Below are 7,136 nucleotides of genomic sequence, written 5' to 3'. Positions count from 1 at the left end.
TTTTTTTATGGCGCTAACGGGTGAAAATATTAGCAGCGTCTTTTTTATATAAATTTAATTTTAATATAAACTAATTATATGATGAAACATATGATATTTATTTATATACAAATTAAATTTTGTTTGCAACATGTAATATTCGCGCATTAAATTTGGTTTGAATTGGGAAAACCGCATTGTGACTTGATTATATTCAACCGGTTTTTTCAAGAAAATCAATAATGTGAGTGGAATAATTTGATGGTTAGAAATACCGTATTATGGAAAATCAAAATAGGTTACACCAAAATTAAATTTTGTGTTTATATATTGTTATAGATTGTTCAAAACAATAAGAAGAAAAAAAAATATTTCTCACAGTTTATTAAGCAAATAAACATAAACATTAACAGAGATATTAAGTGACATTGTTGCTTAATAGGAATGTCAATCACCGAACTGAACTCATAAATATCTCTCTTTTCACTGCAAAACAAATGAAGTAAATTAATATAGTAAAAAATATAGTGTAATCAAGTGAGTACACGCCAAGTGTGACATTGAAAAAGTATAGTTAACCGATTAAACATAATGGATAATTACCTGAGGTTGTGACAACAAAATTTCTTTAAAAACTATATTTTTGGTAAAATCCCCTTCTTCCCCCTCTACTTTTCCGTCTTTAATTAGCACTCTTGTTGCAGCCCGCGAAACACCTCTTGATAAAGCAACATACAATTGTCCGTGACCGAAAACATGTCGTGGAAGGTAAATTCCGACATTTGGAATTATTTGTCCTTGTGATTTATTTATAGTGATTGCAAAACTTAGTTTGACAGGAAACTGTTTTCTAATAAGCACAAAAGAAAGTCTTGCACCATTAGTGCTTTTGAGCTTAATTCTTGGCAAAAAAGCTCTTTTTCCAGCGTTGTGGCCTGTAAGTATTTCAGTATCAAGCAAATTCATAATAAAACCACGACATAACAATCTTGTCCCATTACACAACCCAAATTTAGGGTCTATGTTACGCAATAACATCAGAGGAGCCTCTATTTTTATCTTTAAAATATGTGGTGGTAAAGTACCAGGAGCAATTGTGTGTAAGTATTCCTATTGATATAGATTATGAGTATCACCCTCAACCTCATCAAAAGATAACAAAATATGTTCTTCTCCAGGGAACTTATTAATAATCATGTCATTCAACATGCAATATCAATAATGTGAATGTAATTTAAAAGTATTCTAGCGTCCAAACGGGCCATCCGTTCCCGTTTGTCCGCTTTTTTTTTATGGCGCTAATGGGTGAAAATATTAGCAGCGTCTTTTTTATATAAATTTGATTTTAATATAAACTAATTATATGATGAAACATATGATATTTATTCCTATACAAATTAAATTTTGTTTGCAATATGTAAAATTCGCGCATTAAATTTGGTTTGAATTGAGAAAACCGCATTGTGACGTGATTATATTCAACCGGTTTTTTCAAGAAAATCAATAATGTGGTGGAATAATTTGATGGTTAGAAATACCGTATTATGGAAAATCAAAATAGGTTACACCAAAATTAAATTTTGTGTTTATATATTGTTATAGATTGTTCAAAACAATAAGAAGAAAAAAAATATTTCTCACAGTTTATTAAGCAAATAAACATAAACATTAACAGAGATATTAAGTGACATTGTTGCTTAATAGGAATGTCAATCACCGAACTGAACTCATAAATATCTCTCTTTTCACTGCAAAACAAATGAAGTAAGTTAATATAGTAAAAATTATAGTGTAATCTAGTGAGTACATGCCAAGTGTGACATTGACAAAGTATAGTTAAACGATTAAACATAATAGATAAATACCTGAGGTTGTGACAACAAAATTTCTTTAAAAACTATATTTTTGGTAAAATCCCCTACTTCCCCTTCTACTTTTCCGTCTTTAATTAGCACTCTTGTTGCAGCCCGCGAAACACCTCTTGATAAAGCAACATACAATTGTCCGTGACCGAAAACATGTCGTGGAAGATAAATTCCGACATTTGGAATTATTTGTCCTTGTGATTTATTTATAGTGATTGCAAAACTTAGTTTGACAGGAAACTGTTTTCTAATAAGCACAAAAAGAAGTCTTGCACCATTAGTGCTTTTGAGCTTAATTCTTGGCAAAAAAGCTCTTTTTCCAGCGTTGTGGCCTGTAAGTTTTTCAACATCAAGCAAATTCATAATAAAACCACGACATAACAATCTTGTCCCATTACACCACCCAAATTTAGGGTCTATGTTACGCAATAACATCAGAGGAGCCTCTATTTTTATCTTTAAAATATGTGGTGGTAAAGTACCAGGAGCAATTGTGTGTAAGTATTCCTATTGATATAGATTATGAGTATCACCCTCAACCTCATCAAAAGATAACAAAATATGTTCTTCTCCAGGGAACTTATTAATAATCATGTCATTCAACATGCAATATCAATAATGTGAATGTAATTTAAAAGTATTCTAGCGTCCAAACGGGCACTCCGTGCCCGTTTGTCCTCTTTTTTTTTATGGCGCTAACGGGTGAAAATATTAGCAGCGTCTTTTTTATATAAATTTAATTTTAATATAAACTAATTATATGATGAAACATATGATATTTATTTATATACAAATTAAATTTTGTTTGCAAAATGTAATATTCGCGCATTAAATTTGGTTTGAATTGGGAAAACCGCATTGTGACTTGATTATATTCAACCGGTTTTTTCAAGAAAATCAATAATGTGAGTGGAATAATTTGATGGTTAGAAATACCGTATTATGGAAAATCAAAATAGGTTACACCAAAATTAAATTTTGTGTTTATATATTGTTATAGATTGTTCAAAACAATAAGAAGAAAAAAAAATATTTCTCACAGTTTATTAAGCAAATAAACATAAACATTAACAGAGATATTAAGTGACATTGTTGCTTAATAGGAATGTCAATCACCGAACTGAACTCATAAATATCTCTCTTTTCACTGCAAAACAAATGAAGTAAATTAATATAGTAAAAAATATAGTGTAATCAAGTGAGTACACGCCAAGTGTGACATTGAAAAAGTATAGTTAACCGATTAAACATAATGGATAATTACCTGAGGTTGTGACAACAAAATTTCTTTAAAAACTATATTTTTGGTAAAATCCCCTTCTTCCCCCTCTACTTTTCCGTCTTTAATTAGCACTCTTGTTGCAGCCCGCGAAACACCTCTTGATAAAGCAACATACAATTGTCCGTGACCGAAAACATGTCGTGGAAGGTAAATTCCGACATTTGGAATTATTTGTCCTTGTGATTTATTTATAGTGATTGCAAAACTTAGTTTGACAGGAAACTGTTTTCTAATAAGCACAAAAGAAAGTCTTGCACCATTAGTGCTTTTGAGCTTAATTCTTGGCAAAAAAGCTCTTTTTCCAGCGTTGTGGCCTGTAAGTATTTCAGTATCAAGCAAATTCATAATAAAACCACGACATAACAATCTTGTCCCATTACACAACCCAAATTTAGGGTCTATGTTACGCAATAACATCAGAGGAGCCTCTATTTTTATCTTTAAAATATGTGGTGGTAAAGTACCAGGAGCAATTGTGTGTAAGTATTCCTATTGATATAGATTATGAGTATCACCCTCAACCTCATCAAAAGATAACAAAATATGTTCTTCTCCAGGGAACTTATTAATAATCATGTCATTCAACATGCAATATCAATAATGTGAATGTAATTTAAAAGTATTCTAGCGTCCAAACGGGCCATCCGTTCCCGTTTGTCCGCTTTTTTTTTATGGCGCTAATGGGTGAAAATATTAGCAGCGTCTTTTTTATATAAATTTGATTTTAATATAAACTAATTATATGATGAAACATATGATATTTATTCCTATACAAATTAAATTTTGTTTGCAATATGTAAAATTCGCGCATTAAATTTGGTTTGAATTGAGAAAACCGCATTGTGACGTGATTATATTCAACCGGTTTTTTCAAGAAAATCAATAATGTGGTGGAATAATTTGATGGTTAGAAATACCGTATTATGGAAAATCAAAATAGGTTACACCAAAATTAAATTTTGTGTTTATATATTGTTATAGATTGTTCAAAACAATAAGAAGAAAAAAAAATATTTCTCACAGTTTATTAAGCAAATAAACATAAACATTAACAGAGATATTAAGTGACATTGTTGCTTAATAGGAATGTCAATCACCGAACTGAACTCATAAATATCTCTCTTTTCACTGCAAAACAAATGAAGTAAGTTAATATAGTAAAAATTATAGTGTAATCTAGTGAGTACACGCCAAGTGTGACATTGACAAAGTATAGTTAAACGATTAGACATAATGGATAAATACCTGAGGTTGTGACAACAAAATTTCTTTAAAAACTATATTTTTGGTAAAATCCCCTTCTTCCCCTTCTACTTTTTCGTCTTTAATTAGCACTCTTGTTGCAGCCCGCGAAACACCTCTTGATAAAGCAACATACAATTGTCCGTGACCGAAAACATGTCGTGGAAGATAAATTCCGACATTTGGAATTATTTGTCCTTGTGATTTATTTATAGTGATTGCAAAACTTAGTTTGACAGGAAACTGTTTTCTAATAAGCACAAAAAGAAGTCTTGCACCATTAGTGCTTTTGAGCTTAATTCTTGGCAAAAAAGCTCTTTTTCCAGCGTTGTGGCCTGTAAGTTTTCAACATCAAGCAAATTCATAATAAAACCACGACATAACAATCTTGTCCCATTACACAACCCAAATTTAGGGTCTATGTTACGCAATAACATCAGAGGAGCCTCTATTTTTATCTTTAAAATATGTGGTGGTAAAGTACCAGGAGCAATTGTGTGTAAGTATTCCTATTGATATAGATTATGAGTATCACCCTCAACCTCATCAAAAGATAACAAAATATGTTCTTCTCCAGGGAACTTATTAATAATCATGTCATTCAACATGCAATATCAATAATGTGAATGTAATTTAAAAGTATTCTAGCGTCCAAACAGGCACTCCGTGCGCGTTTGTCCGCTTTTTTTTTATGGCGCTAACGGGTGAAAATATTAGCAGCGTCTTTTTTATATAAATTTGATTTTAATATAAACTAATTATATGATGAAACATATGATATTTATTTATATACAAATTAAATTTTGTTTGCAATATGTAATATTCGCGCATTAAATTTGGTTTGAATTGGGAAAACCGCATTGTGACGTGATTATATTCAACCGGTTTTTTCAAGAAAATCAATAATGTGAGTGGAATAATTTGATGGTTAGAAATACCGTATTATGGAAAATCAAAATAGGTTACACCAAAATTAAATTTTGTGTTTATATATTGTTATAGATTGTTCAAAACAATAAGAAGAAAAAAAAATATTTCTCACAGTTTATTAAGCAAATAAACATAAACATTAACAGAGATATTAAGTGACATTGTTGCTTAATAGGAATGTCAATCACCGAACTGAACTCATAAATATCTCTCTTTTCACTGCAAAACAAATGAAGTAAATTAATATAGTAAAAAATATAGTGTAATCAAGTGAGTACACGCCAAGTGTGACATTGAAAAAGTATAGTTAAACGATTAAACATAATGGATAAATACCTGAGGTTGTGACAACAAAATTTCATTAAAAACTATATTTTTGGTAAAATCCCCTTCTTCCCCCTCTACTTTTCCGTCTTTAATTAGCACTCTTGTTGTAGCCCGCGAAACACCTCTTGATAAAGCAACATACAATTGTCCGTGACTAAAAACATGTCGTGGAAGATAAATTCCGACATTTGGAATTGTTTGTCCTTGTGATTTATTTATAGTGATTGCAAAACTTAGTTTGACAGGAAACTGTTTTCTAATAAGCACAAAAGAAAGTCTTGCACCATTAGTGCTTTTGAGCTTAATTCTTGGCAAAAAAGCTCTTTTTCCAGCGTTGTGGCCTGTAAGTATTTCAACATCAAGCAAATTCATAAAAAAACCACGACATAACAATGTTGTCCCATTACACAACCCAAATTTAGGGTCTGTGTTACGCAATAACATCAGAGGAGCCCCTATTTTTATCTTTAAAATATGTGGTGGTAAAGTAACAGGAGCAATTGTGTGTAAGTATTCATGTTGATATAGATTATGAATATTACCCCCAACCTCATCAAAAGATAACAAAATATGTTCATCTCCAGGGAACTTATTAATAATCATGTCATTCAACATGCAATATCAATAATGTGAATGTAATTTAAAAGTATTCTAGCGTCCAAACGGGCACGTTGTCCGCTTTTTCTTTATGGCGCTAACGGGTGAAAATATTAGCAGCGTCTTTTTTATATAAATTTTATTTTAATATAAACTAATTATATGATGAAACATATGATATTTATTCATATACAAATTAAATTTTGTTTTCCATATGTAATATTCGCACATTAAATTTGGTTTGAATTGAGAAAACCGCATTGTGACGTGATTATATGCAACCGGTTTTTTCAAGAAAATCAATAATGTGAGTGGAATAATTTGATGGTTAGAAATACCGTATTATGGAAAATCAAAATAGGTTACACCAAAATTATATTTTGTGTTTATATATTGTTATAGATTGTTCAAAACAATAAGAAGAAAAAAAAATATTTCTCACAGTTTATTAAGCAAATAAACATAAACATTAACAGAGATATTAAGTGACATTGTTGCTTAATAGGAATGTCAATCACCGAACTGAACTCATAAATATCTCTCTTTTCACTGCAAAACAAATGAAGTAAATTAATATAGTAAAAAAATATAGTGTAATCAAGTGAGTACACGCCAAGTGTGACATTGAAAAAGTATTGTTAACCGATTAAACATAATGGATAATTACCTGAGGTTGTGACAACAAAATTTATTTAAAAACTATATTTTTGGTAAAATCCCCTTCTTCCCCCTCTACTTTTCCGTCTTTAATTAGCACTCTTGTTGCAGCCCGCGAAACACCTCTTGATAAAGCAACATACAATTGTCCGTGACCGAAAACATGTCGTGGAAGATAAATTCCGACATTTGGAATTATTTGTCCTTGTGATTTATTTATAGTGATTGCAAAACTTAGTTTGACAGGAAACTGTTTT

The sequence above is a fragment of the Lathyrus oleraceus genome, chromosome 4, assembly GCF_024323335.1.
Source record: "Lathyrus oleraceus cultivar Zhongwan6 chromosome 4, CAAS_Psat_ZW6_1.0, whole genome shotgun sequence".
NCBI classification, from domain to species: domain Eukaryota; kingdom Viridiplantae; phylum Streptophyta; class Magnoliopsida; order Fabales; family Fabaceae; genus Lathyrus; species Lathyrus oleraceus.
The sequence above is the reverse complement of the archived record's forward strand: the minus strand, read 5'-3'. Positions refer to the sequence as shown.